Source organism: Spinacia oleracea, chromosome 3 (assembly GCF_020520425.1).
Source record: "Spinacia oleracea cultivar Varoflay chromosome 3, BTI_SOV_V1, whole genome shotgun sequence".
In the NCBI taxonomy this organism is placed as follows: domain Eukaryota; kingdom Viridiplantae; phylum Streptophyta; class Magnoliopsida; order Caryophyllales; family Amaranthaceae; genus Spinacia; species Spinacia oleracea.
In genome coordinates this window covers 139701738-139719084 of record NC_079489.1, presented here as the reverse complement: position 1 = coordinate 139719084, position 17347 = coordinate 139701738, and positions in this window count along the sequence as shown.

Here is a 17347-nt window from a genome sequence, read left to right as displayed (position 1 = left end):
GCCGAGTATCAGGACAACCACCCCAATCAGCGTTAGTGTAAGAAATTAGACCAGTAGCAGGAGCCGAAGAAAAATGCATGCCATAGTCAAGAGTGCCTTTAACGTAACGAAGAACACGCTTTAAGGCATGATAGTATGATTCATGGGGATCGTGCATGAATAAACACACCTGTTGAACCGCATAAGAAATGTCTGGTCTAGTGAAAGTGAGATACTGAAGTGCCCCGGCAAGTCGCCTATAGAAGGATGGATTGTCAATCTGCTTCCCACCATTCGCACTAAGCTTAGACTTAGTGTCAACAGGAGTGGCAGCCGACTTACAAAAAGACATATCGGCCCGGGCAAGAATCTCTTGAGCATACTTTTTCTGACATAGAAACATGTTTTTCTTGGTACGAGAGACAGAAATACCAAGAAAATAAGAGAGAGGTCCGAGATCCTTCATTGCAAACTCAGAACTGAGGAGAGTGATAATATGTTGCCTGAGAATGGTGGAAGAGCAAGCAAGGATGATATCATCAACATATAACAGAAGATAAGCAGTATCCGTACCTTGGCGGAAAATAAACAATGAAGTGTCACTCTTACTGTTAACAAACCCCAGTGAAAGAATATAAGTCGCAAATCGTTGATACCAGGCACGAGGAGCCCGTTTCAGCCCATATATAGATTTGCGAAGTAGACAGACATGCTTAGGCTTATCAGGATGAACAAACCCGGGTGGCTGATGCATGTATACCGTCTCCTGGAGATGACCATGAAGAAAGGCATTCTTCACATCCAATTGGTGAATAGACCAATTTCTAGAAAAAGCCAAACCGAGAACCGTCCGGATCGTAGTTGGTTTCACAATCGGACTAAACGTCTCCCCACAATCAATGCCAACCTCCTGACCCTTACCGTTAGCTACCAACCGGGCCTTATACCGTTCAAAATCACCATTTGATTTTTTTTTGTGAGTGAAAACCCACAAACACCTAATGACATTAGCATCCGAAGGACGAGGAACCAAATCCCACGTATGAGTGTCAATCATGGCATTATACTCATCATACATGGCATTGTACCAGTTAGGGTCCTTGAGGGCAATCAATGGAGATTTCGGGATGGGTGAGATGCGAGATGGATATTCATTTTGTATATAGTGTACATTGTTAGACATAATAATATGTAAATATTATTTGTCCATAATTATTAACATATATATAGTGTACATTGTGAACTAGGGTTCCACATTACTATAAATATAAAACTAATTATGGACAAATAATATTTACATATTATTATGTCTAACAATGTATACCCTATCTTATATACTCAAAGGTGTTTGTTTAATGTAGAGTGTTGTTGATTAAAGAGAAAAAGATCCTCAAATTGAATACCCATACACTTACGGCTTAAGTGAGCTTAGAGAGAGTTGTGAGGTGAAATTAAGTTGATAATTTCTTTGTAATATCATCAACATTACTACTAGTGGATTGGTGGATTTTCTCTCGACAGTTTCCACAATACTTTTTTCTTATCTTCGTTTATGCTTGGATTTCTTCTTAATCTTTCTTCAATATCATTAATCGTTGTTATCACAAATTAGTTTGCACATTTTTAATTCATGCATGTACTATTTGAAGTAGCAGGACAATTTTGTTCTGAGTCCAATTTTTTAGACAGTCCAATAAATTTTTTGGGAAGAAAAGACTCGGTACAATAATTTTTTGGGTGTTGTGTCACCATGTCATCCACAACACAGAATATATAATATTCATAGATACAATCAAATAATTTTTGGGGTGTTGTTCATAAATATTCATATTACAATCAAATATATACCTACAAAATTATTACTACCTCCCTTTCATAAAAAAATTTATAGTTACTATTTGCACAAACATTAGACAAAAATAGAAAAGTACGTTGGTTGTGTGTAAGAGAACTGTGTAAAATTGTGGGTGTGTGTAAGAATAAAATGAATAGAGTAAGAGAAAGTAAGTGGAAAATTATAAATATTGTGGGGTAGGAAGAGTAAAGTAGTAAATTTTCATGTCCAAAAGTAGAATAAGGAAAGTGTAAATGACATTATAAAACAGACTAAAAGGAAAGTGTAAAGATCATTTTAAAACAGACTAAAAGAAAAGTTTAAAGATCATTTTAAAACGGAGATAGTAAAATTATCATCTACAGATCGATTTTCTTATAAATAGTGGAATGAATAACTTAGTTAAGAGACATGGTGTTTAAATAACCGGCCTCTTAGGTCTTAAAATTGAATTTAAAATTGAGTTTTAAAGCTATGATCAGTTTATTCAAGATCTTAAGAAACCGGCATGTTGTCTCAAATGACTGGTCTCTTAGTTTAATAAAGAATTTGATAGTTATACCTAGTTTCTTGTGTAGGTGTGATATTGAGTTCTTTTAGTATTATCTAAGAGATCAGATCTTGGTTATAAAATGTCGAGCTTATACCTTTCCAAGTTCTTCCCCAAAAATTCGTTGTGTTACGTGACACACCAGGACACTTACTAGTTCCGCCATGATTCGTACGGCTGCACCTATTATTTTGAGACATCAAATGTACTCTCAATATCATAGCGAATATTCGTGTATATATACTTGTATAGGATACTATATTATTATCAATCTATCATATATAGCTAGCCAATATTCATATTGGTTATACTTAGGTAGACCTCATAGAACTAATTAAACTATGTTATGCTTAATTAATCTCAAATTAAAGTAAGCACAACACACGTAGCTTTCAACAAAATGATTGTAGAGTAGTTCGTATTATTAGTAAAAAAAAATGAGCGCCGAAAAGAACAAGGAATCTTGAAGTTGTAATGCTCGTACCTTTTCTCCCCCTCTTGTTCATATTTAATTGCCCGTAGTCCCGTACACCCATCTATTAGTCTACTACGGTGTACTTATCAAAAGTCATTTTCAAAAGTCGGTGGAATATAAAGTGAACAAAATTAATTTTCAATTCAAAAAAGAAAAACAATAGTGAAGAAAATAATGGTAGTTAAGGTAGTTAAATTTACAAATAGTCCCCACAATTTACAAATAGTCCCCACACTAGGATTTGCATGGCCATGACTCATGAGGCTTAATTAGGACAAAGATTTGGTCTCTCTAGTCTTTTAAGGAAACCTAACTACTATATATGTACTTTTATTTTTTTAGGTTAATCAGTCTTCACAGCGGATGAGGTTCGTCCATGTAACCTTTAAATCACAAGCTAAGGTGAGTTCTCCACCAACTCCACCAACTTATGTTAGTTAATTACTTTGTACTTGTATAGTTGTATTTTACTTTATCAATTTTCCGAATACATATTGATAAAAAAAATACAAGAAACAAATCGTGTGGTGACGGTGACGTTTGTCTGAAAGGTCTCTCAAGCCTGTGAGATTCGTGGATCTCCGAACAAGAAATTGTATTGGTTTGGTTCGGTGTAATTAAATTGCTGCTTTTAACCCCTAATTACGTAGTACTCAGTAGCAACAAATTTTCTCTTATTTTAAAAATTGATCATGTTTATTTGTGTAATACGTTGTACAGAGCAAAAGTAAGGAGAATGTCAAATAAAAGCAAATAGAAATAAATTATAGAATGGATGTCCTCGTAATTAGCTTAATTTTATTTCGTCACTTCCCTTCAATTAACTCTACAAAGATAGACCAATTATACGAAACAAACTCGTTACGTCCTTGAAAAAATAAAGCAATTGAGATAAATGGGTGGGAAATAACAAAAATTTGGAAGAAATTTGACTGTTAATTAATTAAATGAAAACCCTAATTTTTGTAAACCCTAGAGATAAAAGACAGGGGGAAGATATGTTCCGTGACAGTTGTTCATCGATCCTCTCGTAGGGGCTAGAAAAAGTTCACTTCTTTAAAATATTACGGAGTAGTATAGATATGCAGTCGTACACTTTGCATGTGATACGTATCATACTTGTATTTTATTTTAATTTTTTTGTGATCGAAGTACTTGACCAGTTGTTTATACCATTTTCTTTTATTATCCCAGATCAATAAAACAAAAAAGGAAAGGGTTGTTTGTATATTCTTTTTTCTTTTTGACCATCACATAGAATTTTAAAGTTGGCAAGTTGAAGCATGCGTTGTTCAAGCCTTCAAAGGCATGTGAGTCTGTTTTATTCCCTTTTCTCTTCCAAAGTACACTTATGTACGTTATTTAAGAATTTGATATAAACCAACTAAATGTCCACATTCATTATTCTAATTGTTCATTGAATAAATATATTAAAATAAAAATTCTCGTACGTTTACGTATTTGTAATTAAAAATGAGAAATGACACCCATATGACCTCATGAGTCATGATTAAATTTATGTACGTTCATTTGTACCAACGATTAACGGTGTTTTTTTCCTTCAATATAGAACAACTCACATATAGATAAGGCAACTGAGTATCAATAGTAGAAATTTATTATGAGATTTATGGTTGCTTAAGTTATAATTTTGTCCAACTTAAAAATCCGAATCAAAAGTAAAGGGATAAATTACTTTAAATAATTCAACCTTTCGACGATTTTCTGTTAATAATCCAACCTTTGTATTATTATCTAATTATCCAACCTTTATACCCCGTTAACTTTTATTAGACCCTAGTGACTGGAAACCGATGGAGAAGGTAACTTTTTTTTTGTTTCCTTACCTCCTTCCTCCTCCTGCCTCCATAGTTCTCTTTCTAATATCTCCTCCTCCCCCCTCCCCGCTAATGCCAGCCCCACCAGAAATTCACCTCCACCCAAAGAAATTATATCCCCGCCTCCCTAAAACACCAACCCACCCTTGAAGCCCCCTCTCTCCACCATCTTCATCTTCACCTCCAACCACCATGAACACTCTAATTAATTTCATTCATTGACGTCGTATCTCATCAAAACCGACCAAGATCGAACGTCGTATTTGCGCCGCAACAAGACGGAGAGAGAAAACACTTGTGCCACCAGGACTCGTCGGAACGTAGTACCCACACCAGAAATCTCAGAATTTTCGATTGATTTGGGAACATTTTTTTTGGAATTTAGGCATGAATTACAGTAATAAGTGTTTAATATCAAACAAATTAAACTCATTTAACAATTTAGCAAATCAAATGTTTTACATCCAAACAAATAAATTTGTGGTGTTGTAGCGGCTAAGTTCATGGATCCGCTGAAGCAGAGTACCAGAATCTCCAATGAATTGAATAAGATTGAAGAATCAATGAGTTTGAGTGCTAAATTGAAGACACCCAGAAGGGGATTAAGTATGGGACCGGCAGAGATTATGAGAAGTGTGAGAAGGGGCATAAGTCTTGGCCCGGCAGAGATTTACTCGACAACGAAATTAAAGAAATTGGGTAAGCAAGACAATGTTCAATCGAGTTATATATGATGTAATGTTATTAATTATGAAGTTCTTGCTATAAAATGGAGTAGAATATTAAGGATATAAATTTGGATGGATTTTATGTTAGTGACGGTGTGGTTGGGTGCAGTAAGATATTGATGGAAGCAGAGAATGGTGGAAATTCAGCCAAACTTAGAAAGAGGTCATTGTTTGTAAAAACAGAATGAAGAAAAAAGTAAAAGAAAAGAGAATAAAAGGGGAAAAAAATTATATATTTTCAAAAGTAAAAATAAATTATTAACTAATGGTTGCATGACACGTGTGCATATTACCTGTTGTAATGGGTTAAACAGGTGTTCAGTAGTTTCAGGCTGCTGACAGAAATAACACACATCAGAACAATAAAAGTTAACGGGGTATAAAGGTTAGATTATTAGATAATAATCCAAAGGTTGGATTATTAATAGAAAATCGTCAAAAGGTTGGATTATTTAAAGTAATTTTTCCTTACTAGACTTCCTAGTTCCTACTATGGATAATTGAATAGAAAAAAAAAATCTCCATAATTTATTCGGAAATAAATCGATAATGTACTAATATTAGGTTTTTAACAATACTTAAGTCTTGGATATTTCTTTAAGCTGGATAATATTTTTTAAAAAGAAATTTTCATTATCACTTGATTGATAATAGATATTTATGAACAAAAACACTTGTTTGGAGCTGGATTTTCATTATCATGGTTATAAACATGGATTTTCTTTCCAAAATTAAAATCATTAATTTTATTGGGATCCTGTAACCCCTTACCTAATGGGCCGTAGGCCCATAAGTAAATGAACTACCAAGTAGGCAAGTTAGTACGGAGTAGTTCTTTTCTTTTTCTTTTTTTTTTTTTTGGCAGAGAAAGTTAGTAGTTACTTCCTAGCTTTCAACTACAAAATGAAACCAACTTTTGGCCTACGTGACCGATGATGAAGTTATGTGCCAGGCCCAATGGCCCACGCGACGAGGATAAAGTTGTGTGCCAAGTGCCCGTCAAAAATATTAGGCCCACTAACTAAATTAGTTGTGAATAAGGTCACACAAGGCCCAAAGGTTGTTACTTTATCTGTATCGACTGTATGTGCAAGAACAAAAACCAACATTTGCAAATCTTAACAAGTTAGCGGATAGAATGACAAAGATGTGTCGCTACTCCAATAGACCTTCACGAAAATTCAAGGAATAATTCACTTTTTCCAAGGAAATTAACTTTGAAAAAATGTGAATTTTCTTGAAAGAAGTAAAATTTCCTTGGATTTATCACCTCCCATGAACAAACTATTGTAACTCTTCAACTTTTTAATCCATTGTTTCATGCTAAAAAATATATAAGTTGTGTAATACTTAGTACAAATTATTGTAAACATTCTCCTCTTACACTTAATTAACTATCAGAATGCATGTTATATTACTAATTTCCTTCCCACCTTACATAGTTCCTATTTTTACGAATTGTTTTACAAAGTATTGCACAAAGTATGGCAGTTATATGGTTCCTATTTCTATAATTTTTCTTTATAATACTTAAGGGAGTATAGACTTAACCACTTTTATAAGGAGGTTATAAAATATTGTAAATAGAATGTTCTAGGTAACAAAGGGTTCATGAATAGGCATCCACATTCATTTGGACATTACACCAATACACTGTAAACACTCTCAAACAATCAAAGAGCATTCATTTCAACAATCTTGCTTACTTCTCCTTCCTTGGCCGTCTTCTTAGAACACTTATTAGCCTAGCAAATTAATCGAGTAGCCTTAAACTAGTGTTCTGTCGGACAGTGAGCTAGTGGGAAGCGCGGTTGAAATAAAGAGTCAACATTTGATATTTAGTTGACTTGTAGTTGGATACTTGTATGGACTCTTAATTTCAGTCTTTTTAACTAGGGTTGTCAAATTGAATAATCGGTCGGTTATGGATCGAGAATAATCGATTTGGGTAAAATTAAAAAACGTTTTATATAGGATCATTATGATCATGCGGATTGAATGTGTGATTTTTTTTAGTCACTTTAATTCTTTTCATATCGGAACAATGTACTACCCTATATTCAACATTTAAATGGCCCAGGAAACCCACTTCGATGAAGCACTGTTTTCCAATTTAAAAAATAAAATAAAATGGATTAGATTCTCAGTAATCTCCAAGTAACCAATGGCAATGAGTAGCGGAATCTTTTGGTACAAGTTAAGTTACCCCCTCCGTAGTTTTTTACGAGTCTCAAATACTACTTCTGGGCGTAATTTTAAAAAAGGCACAATTTTATTTTTGATTATTTTTACGTCCGTTCACCAATTGTTTATTACTCCCTCCGTCCCTTTTTGTTCTTTACGTATTCTATTTTGGATGTCCCATTTTGTTTTTAAAATTTTCTTTTATATTTTCTCGTAAATACCTTAATATTCTTTCAAAATTTGTGTCCAAATATTATTTTAACCAACTAAATTCATTTGGGCATTTAATCTCTCACAATTTTCCATTGAGGTATTAAATCTTTTCCCTTTTCCCAATTTCAGATTTGCGATACATATATAGTACTTGACTACATTATTCCGTTTTTGGCATATAAATTTACATTTACGCCCTTATTTGGTCCACCATAACATACAAGTTCCAATATTTTATTATGAGAGTCAAACATAACTTACCCACTTTGCATCAAAAAAACATAACTTACCATCTCACCATACTTTAATATTAATTTCAACCACTTACTGACTTACACTTACGTTGTTGGACAATTTATACCATTTATTTTTCCATTTGTTACTCCCACTATCACATGCTCACCAAAGTTTCTTAATTACCGTGCAAATAGTAAATGTAAAGATCATTTAGGAACGGAAATAATATGTTTTAAAACTATAAATTTTAAGAGTTTTCAAAAAAAGTTACTCACTCTGATTCTTTTTATTCTTTACGTTTTCCTTTTTGGGTGTTTCAAAATGTTCTTTACATTTTCAATTATTTTATCACATAAATGTTTTAATACTCTATCAAAATTTGTGCCCAAATGATTATTTTAACTAATTACATCCATTGGGTCATTTAATCTCTCACACTTTTCTATTGGGACATTAAATTTTTCTCATTTTCCCAATTATGATTTTTGATAAAAGTGAAAACATTATAAATAAATGTAATTTTCCTTGTTTAAATGAAAAAAATAGAGGATTCTCAATGCACATTTATTAGAAGTTAATAAACGTGCAAAAGGCCAATCGTAAAGAACAAAAAGAAACGAAGGGAGTACATTAATATGTTATTCTTGATTAAAAATAAACTTGTTTAATTAATTAACATGTTGGTACACAAATCCCAACAAAAGAGATTCACTTGTTCCTATGATAATTGTGGAAAATTCAACGCATAGATAGAATCATTGACATCCATATATATGTTTGATGTTGGATTGTTTAATCTTAATTCCTAAGCAAGACTATCATGTCGAAACATGCTACTTCTATTGTTTTTTATTAAGTTGAAAATGTTTGGTTCAAATAAGGGGAGAAAATATATTAAAGTATACACACACTATTCTTTTGACTGAAACTGAATATGAATCGACTTGAACTAAATTTATCTTTATTTTATATCATTATCTATAGGAGTATAGGTGCTCAAAGTGGAAATAAAAGTGTCGTTAGAAATTAGCCTCTAAGATCATCTCCAATAGGGGTCGGGATCAAAAGAAAAAAAGAAGTTACTAAAGAGATACCCATTGGACGAATTATCAAAAATGGTAACAGTTCTCATTTTTTACAACTTTACTCAAAATATTATTTTTTCTCTACATAAAGAAAGTCAACCTTTGAACCGTACGCAAAAAAATAAATCTACCTTTTGATTACACCTGAATAAGTCAACTTTTATACCCCATCAATTTTAAACAAGTCAGATAAGCGGGTGATTTGTGTAGTTTCGGTCAACATGTCAATTTTTAACTTTTTTGTTTGGTATTTCACTTTTTTTTATATATAAATTTTTTAAGTCTATTTTTTTTATTTACCGACACGATTTTTGAGTAATCATCTTAACCCATTTTTCGAGGAATATTTTTCACACATTTTTGGAGCCATGATTTTTGAGCTGATATTTTAATAAGTTAATGCACGTTTTTTGAGATAATGGTTAGTACATAGTGTACAACGCGCTTTTCAAACCACTTTTCGGCACGTTTTTCAATATAAATTTTTGATGCGATTTTTTAGGCCTCTTCTTGACACAATTTTATGGGGCAAAAAGACATGACACAAAAAACACCTTAAAAAATAAAACCCTAAATAAACAAATGAAAATAAATGGTGATTAAGCAGAAAATCAAATACAACTTTTAGAAACACGAAACTATAATTCAACCATTAGAGATAAGGAAGGGATAAAAAAATAATTTGTTAAGATTTGGTGACGATCAGATAAAAATTGGTCTTCCAATTGCACATCTTTCATGTTCAAAGTCGATATTTGATGTTCGACTATGATCACCATTTATTTGGATTTTTAGTTTTATTTTTAAATTGATTTTTTTTTGTTTTGTTTCCTCAAAGAACGTGTCATAAAGTCACCTTGAAATAATCTTCCAAAGGTCCTCTCCGAAAATGTGTCAAAAGTGCCTTGAAAAGCGTATCGGGAGTTCGGCTCAAAATGTTTATTAAATAGTCGCATCGGAACAAACGACGTATAAATTGAAATGTATTCACAACTTTCTTTCTCTACCCAACCGTGTCTCCCTACTGAAACCTAAACACAAAGTCTTCCCCCTGCCGCCGGTGGCCTGAGCACCGCTGCTCAGCTCGGGTCACCAGCGAGCAGACTAATATTTAGGGTCATAAACTCAACTTTGGTAGTCAGTTAGCAAGGTCGATTCTCAGATCTGGTTCAAAGTCCTTCTCTGTAAGGTTATGATACATATGAATAAACATAAATCATGCGGAAAAAACCATAAAGCCAGGAAACATATTATATACACATAATCATTTAGCATAATTCAGATGCATACACTTTGTAGCGTGCCCTCCCTAGCTGCGCCTGAACCGAACAAGAACAAGTCTTTAGGATTCCAAGTGTCGTCCCTCCGTAGATAGTCCACAGCACGTCCGGATCCGCCTTAAGCTTGACCAACTAGAATCGCCCTTAAGGTTACTTAGGATTTTCGGCTATTTTGGGTTGCAAGTGTTTGGCTGATTTTTGCTTTCTTACCTTTGAATACTTGAAAATCTGTCGTCTATAAATTTGTGACCCTAGACACATATTTATAGAGTTATGGAAAAGGACTTATAATCCTACTAGGATATGGATTTATTAATTAGAATCCTAATAGAACTCTAAATAATAAATTTAATCTTTTAGGATTAGGATTTAATCAATGCACGAATTCCGATAGGATTAGGATTCGTTACGAACACGAGCACACGCACACGCATGCACGCCCGTACGCAGGCCTTGCGGCCCACGCCGAGCGCACAGCGCATGCGGCCTCGCAGCCCATGAGCTTTGTGCGCGCCTGCCAGTGCGTGGCTGGGCCTGGCCTTGCGCTGGGCCTGGTCGAGCACTTGGCGTATGGCTTGCTGGGCGTTGGCCTAGCCTCGTGCTGGGCCTTCGTCTAGCAAGCCTCGTCCGATGCCAATTCGTACGATACGCTTTCCGAATAAATTCCCGATTCTGGAATTCATTTCCGATACGAACAATAATTAATATTTCCGATTCCGGAATTAATTTCCGTTTCGAACAAATATTTAATATTTCTGTTTCCGGAATTATTTTCCGATTCCGATAATATTTCCGATTCTGACAATATTTCCGTTTCCGGCAATATTTCCGATTCCGGCAATATTTCCATTTCCATTAATATTTTCCGATACGTACCATGTTTCCGTTTCCGGCAACATCTACGACTTGGATAATATTTATATTTCCGATACGATCCATATTTCCGTTTCCGGCAATATCATCGTTTCCGGAGTATTCATTTGCTTGCCTTTGACGATCTTAGCTCCCACTGAAACCAAGATCCGTCGATTCTGAATATCCATAGATGGAGTATTTAATGCCATTAAATACTTGATCCGTTTACGTACTATTTGTGTGACCCTACGGGTTCAGTCAAGAGTAAGCTGTGGATTAATATAATTAATTCCACTTGAACTGAAGCGGCCTCTAGCTAGGCATTCAGCTCACTTGATCTCACTGAATTATTAACTTGTTAATTAATACTGAACCGCATTTATTAGACTTAATATTATATGCATACTTGGACCAAGGGCATTATTTCCTTCAGTCTCCCACTTGTCCTTAGGGACAAGTGTGCATTTCCTAATTCCTTTGTCGCTCGATGCTTGCTCTTGAACATAAGGTAAGAGTTGTCATCCTTATTATGTCCAGAGGTGTTTCTCGGTTTCAGAGTTCAATTAGTCAAATAAACAGATAATCATAGCCTATGATTCATCTGAGCACGGCCATGCATTTTACAGTTTCTAGCTCTCCGAGTGGCCTTGTACAACTTTTAAGCATCTCATCCCGATTTATGGGAGGACAATCCCAATCTTGCGATCTTGAGATTAGACTTCGTTTGATAGGTGATTACCTGAGCGTTGCCTTTATAGCCTCCTTTTACGGTGCGACGGTTGGTCAACGTCAAAGTAATCAGTTCTCAAACAAGTAATCTCAAATCACTCAGGTATTGAGGATTTAGTGTCTAATAATTTTAATGAAATTTACTTATGACAGATTTTCATCTCTTACAGTAAAGTTTCATAGGTCTTTCCGATACTAGTCTTCCCAAAGTAAGTATCTATGCAAATGATTATGACATTGCCATGTCCACATAGTTCAAGAAACAGAACTACTAGTCATCTTGCATTCTAGTCGTCTAACGTTTTCTATGCGTCCATCTTTATAGAAAACTCCGACCAGGGACTATTTTCAACTTTTGACATTCAAGTTCACTTGATAGACATTTCTTAGTCACAGGACTGGTCCTGACAATCTATCTAGAATATTTCGTCAAATTGAAGGGACTCATCATTTAATAAACCACAAATTAAATGGAAAATGAATTCTATTCATTTATTGTGAATGATTAACCAATAATGTTTTACAAAGTAATAAACTCTAAAACATTAAACAAGGACATCAAAGCCATTCTCCAATATGCTTGATTCCCATAGCTGCAGTGTCCGAGTTGTGCTTCGCCTGCGGCAGAGGTTTAGTCAATGGATCTGATATGTTGTCATCAGTTCCAATCTTGCTTATCTCGACTTCTTTTCTTCCAACGAACTCTCGTAGAAGGTGAAATCTATGAAGTACATGCTTGACTCTTTGGTGGTGTCTAGGCTCCTTTGCCTGTGCAATAGCTCCGTTATTATCACAATACAAGGCTATTGGTCCTTTAATGGAGGGGACTACACCAAGTTCACCTATGAACTTCCTTAGCCATATAGCTTCCTTTGCTGCTTCATGTGCAGCAATGTACTCCGCTTCAGTTGTAGAATCCGCAATGGTACTTTGCTTAGCACTTTTCCAGCTTACTGCTCTTCCGTTGAGGCAGAAGACAAACCCAGACTGTGATCTGAAATCATCTTTGTCGGTTTAGAAACTTGCGTCCGTATAACCTTTAACAATTAATTCATCATCTCCACCATAGACCAGGAAGTCATCGTTGTGCCTTTTCAGGTACTTCAGAATATTCTTGGCAGCAGTCCAATGTGCCTCTCCTGGGTCTGACTGGTATCTGCTCGTAGCACTGAGTGCGTACGCAACATCCGGGCGTGTACATATCATAGCATACATTATTGAACCAATCAATGATGCATATGGAATCCCATTCATTCGTCTACGCGCATCAAGTGTTTTGGGCACTGAGTCTTGCTTAGAGTCATTCCATGAGACATGGGTAGGTAGCCTCGCTTGGAGTCTGCCATCTTGAACCTATCAAGAACCTTATTAATATAAGTGCTTTGACTAAGTCCAATCATCTTTTTAGATCTATCTCTGTAAATCTTGATGCCCAATATGTATTGTGCTTCTCCTAGATCCTTCATCGAAAAACATTTCCCAAGCCAAATCTTGACAGAGTTCAACATAGGAATGTCATTTCCGATAAGTAATATGTCGTCGACATATAATACTAGAAAAGCAATTTTGCTCCCACTAGAAAAGCTTGCATACCTTTTTAGCATTCTTTGGATCCTCAAAACCCTCAGGTGAAGGACATAATGCCCTTGGTCCAAGTATGCATTCTATGTTAAGTCTAATAAATGCGGTTCAGTATTAATTGACAAGTTAATAATTCAGTGAGATCAAGTGAGCTGAATGCCTAGCTAGAGGCCGCTTCAGTTCAAGTGGAATTAATGATATTAATCCACAGCTTACTCTTGACTGAACCCGTAGGGTCACACAAATAGTACGTAAACGGATCAAGTATCTAATGGCATTAGATACTCTATCTATGAATATTCGGAACCGACGGATCTTGGTTTCAGTGGGAGCTAAGATCGTCACAGGCAAGAAATGAATACTCCGGAAACGATGATATTGCCGGAAACGGAAATATGGATCGTATCGGAAATATAAATATTATCCAAGTCGTAGATGTTGCCGGAAACGGAAACATGGTACGTATCGGAAAATATTATCGGAAATGGAAATATTGCCAGAATCGGAAATATTGCCGGAAACGGAAATATTGTCAGAATCGGAAATATTACCGGAATCGGAAAATAATTCCGGAAACGGAAATATTAAATATTTGTTCGAAACGGAAATTAATTCCGGAATCGGAAATATTAAATATTGTTCGTATCGGAAATGAATTCCGGAATCGGAAAATTTAATCGGAAGCGCATCGTACGAATAAGCATCGGACGAGGCCTGCCGGACGAGGCCCAGCACGAAGCCAGGCCATCGCCCAGAAAGCCAAGCGCGCCGCACAAACAGCAAGGCCAGGGCCAGCAGGCTGCGCGCAGCGCGCAGCGCGCACAGCGCGCGCAGCGCGCAGCGCGCGCGGGCGCTGAGTGGGCTGCTGCTCGCGCGCACGCATGAGGCCCATCATGGCTGTCGTGCGTGTGTGTGCAAGTGTTTGTGTTCGTGCACGTTTCCTAAAACATGCAGAGTTCGGTTAATGATTAAATTCCTAATTCTATTTGATAAATTAATTAAATTAGAGTTCTTGTAGGATTCTAGGTTTGATTAATTTGTATCTGAATAGGATTTCGATTCCCTTTCCATACCGCTATAAATATGAGGCTAGGGCTCACAATTTATAACACAAGTTTAAAAGTATTCAAAGTGAGTTTTTGAGAGAAAAAATTCAGTCACACATTTGCCTATAAAGTGCCGAAAATAATAGTACCTTAAGGGCGATTCTAGTTGGTCAATCTTAAGGCGGATCCGGACGTGCTGTGGACTATCTACGGAGGGACGACACTTGGAGTCCTAAAGACTTGTTCTTGTTCGGTTCGGGCGCAGCTAGGGAAGGCACGCAACAAAGAGTATGCATCTATTCTATGCTAAATGATTATGTGTAAATAATATGTTTTCCTGGGTTTATGGTTTTTCCGCATGATTTATGAATTGTCATATGTATCATAACCTAACAGTGGTATCACGAGCCCCTTATTATTTTCATAATCTAAATTGCATGAACATGGTTAAATATTACAAATTTGCAAGAATTAAAAGGGGTGATTAATTTTCGTAATTGTTAATTAATTGCAAATTGCGTTTATTTAATTATACGTACGCAGTTTTTCGGCAGTTTCTTCGTTACCCATCCGAATTGAGTGATTTTTGTGTCAATTCCGCATGTAAAAGGCATTCTAAAAATTTTGACAAAAATAGTATTTTTCTGCCGAACCCAGAATTCTCAAATTCGAAGCCTAACTATGACTTTTCGAAGGTTTTAGTTTTTCGAATGCAAAATTTCGTAAATTTAAGATATTAAATTAAATATTTGCGATTCTTGTTGATAAATCTTGAATTTTTGATTGACCTACTGCATATGTTTAACAAGTTTGAATGCCTAGTCTTGTTAATTATGCAATCTAATTATTAATTATGATTAATTTGTTGAAAATTAGAATAATTTAGAATTAATTTGATTTTCATAATTAATTGTAATTTAATTAGAAACCTATGATTAAAAACCACCATAAAAATTGTAAATTTACGATAAATTTTAAATTTTTATGACCTAGACTTGAATCCATATCAATCGGAAATCAATTGGATAATAAATTTTCGATTTTTCGCCCTAAAATTATGAAATTAATATTATTTATTAATTTGTCATTAATTTTAAATATAAATTTTAAATTTTATGCGATTCGTTCATAAAACTTGCACGCACGAAGCAATGGACGCTTCGTGTTACCCTTAAGGGGTGTTGTATAATGCGGGCATGCGACGACGAGCAAGGGAGCTCGTCGCCCGTGCGGCACGAATGCAATGAGCAAGGGCGTAGTGCACGAGCACAAGGCAGCAGCCCTGCCTTGTGTCGTGTGCCACGAGCAATGAACGAATGGGCATGGGCGAAGAGCGAGCCAAGGCAGTCGCGTGTGGGCAGCAAGCGAGCTGCGCCACAACGCGCGCTGCCTCGCACAAGAGCGCGCAGCCTCGCGCGCAGCGAGCGCAAGCTCGCGTGCCACGAGCGCTGCGCCCAGCATTACTCGCGCGCACAGCGAGCGATGTCGCCCGCCCAGCGAGCGATGTCGCGCCCCAGCGAGCGATGGCTCGCGCGCACAGCGAGCGATGTCGCGCGCCCAGCGAGCGATGGCTCGCGCGCCCAGCGAGCGATGTCGCGCGCCCAGCGAGCGATGTCGCGCGCGCGCACTGCGAGCGATAGCTCGCGTGCGATGAGCGCTGGCGCGCGCAGCGAGCACCAATGCGTGCGAAGGCTTGCGATAGGGAAGCAGCAGCTATGCGACGAGCGCATGGGCTGCGCGCACATGGCCAGCAATGGCTGTGTGCGTACGGCCCATGGGCGTGCAACGCGTAGGGTGTCTGCGTTACGATTAGATCGTTTTGAATGTTTAATTTGAAAATTTCAGTTCACGTAATTTTAATTAATTTTAAAATTAATAATTTGAATTATTTTCTTGGATTTTAATTTTGAATATTATAATTATAATAAATGTTATTTATTCTAATTATTTTACTAAAATTAAAATCATGAATTAATTTAAATACGACTGAAATTAAATTAAATTTTTGGATTCAATTATAAATTGATATGAGCTTTAAATTTTAATTAAATTTGTATGTTTCCGGTTGGACTAGAAATACATTTTTATGTTTAAAATTAGTAAAGCATATGAATTTATTGGTTTAAGTGGGAGCGCTTTTTAGTCATAGACTCTTGATTAGGTCTACAAATCCTTAAGGTTAAAACAACTTGATTAGAATTAATAAGGACTGAATAATTGGTAGATTATTGGTGCCCTTGATTAATTGCTGCAAATGTTTACGTGATGCATAATGTGTTTTACTAACCAGCTATGTGGGCCATTCATGATAATGAATGGGTGAATGGTATATATTGTATATGTACTGTTTTGCAGGTTATGAAGTGACTAGTATGGCCCAAATAGGATAGAAAATATGGTCTGCGTACCATTAATTTGAATGTAATTGGTCTAAAGTACCAAAGTTATTTTTCAATTCAAATATGGTCTGCGAACCATCAAATAGTTGTAATTAGTTATAGCTTATCCTATTTGAAGAAAATGGTGCCTCCCACGGAGATTTTCAAGACGGACTTTGAAGTCAAAGCTTCAAGATGAAGTCGGGCCATACTAGATCACAAATATCTTATGCATGTTTTAAGTTATTTATTGTTTTAAATATGTCTTAAAATGCATGAGATCAAAAGCTTGATTATGTTGCATGATTAAGGATTTTAGTTCACTTAAAATCTAACCAACATAGTAAGAGCCTTA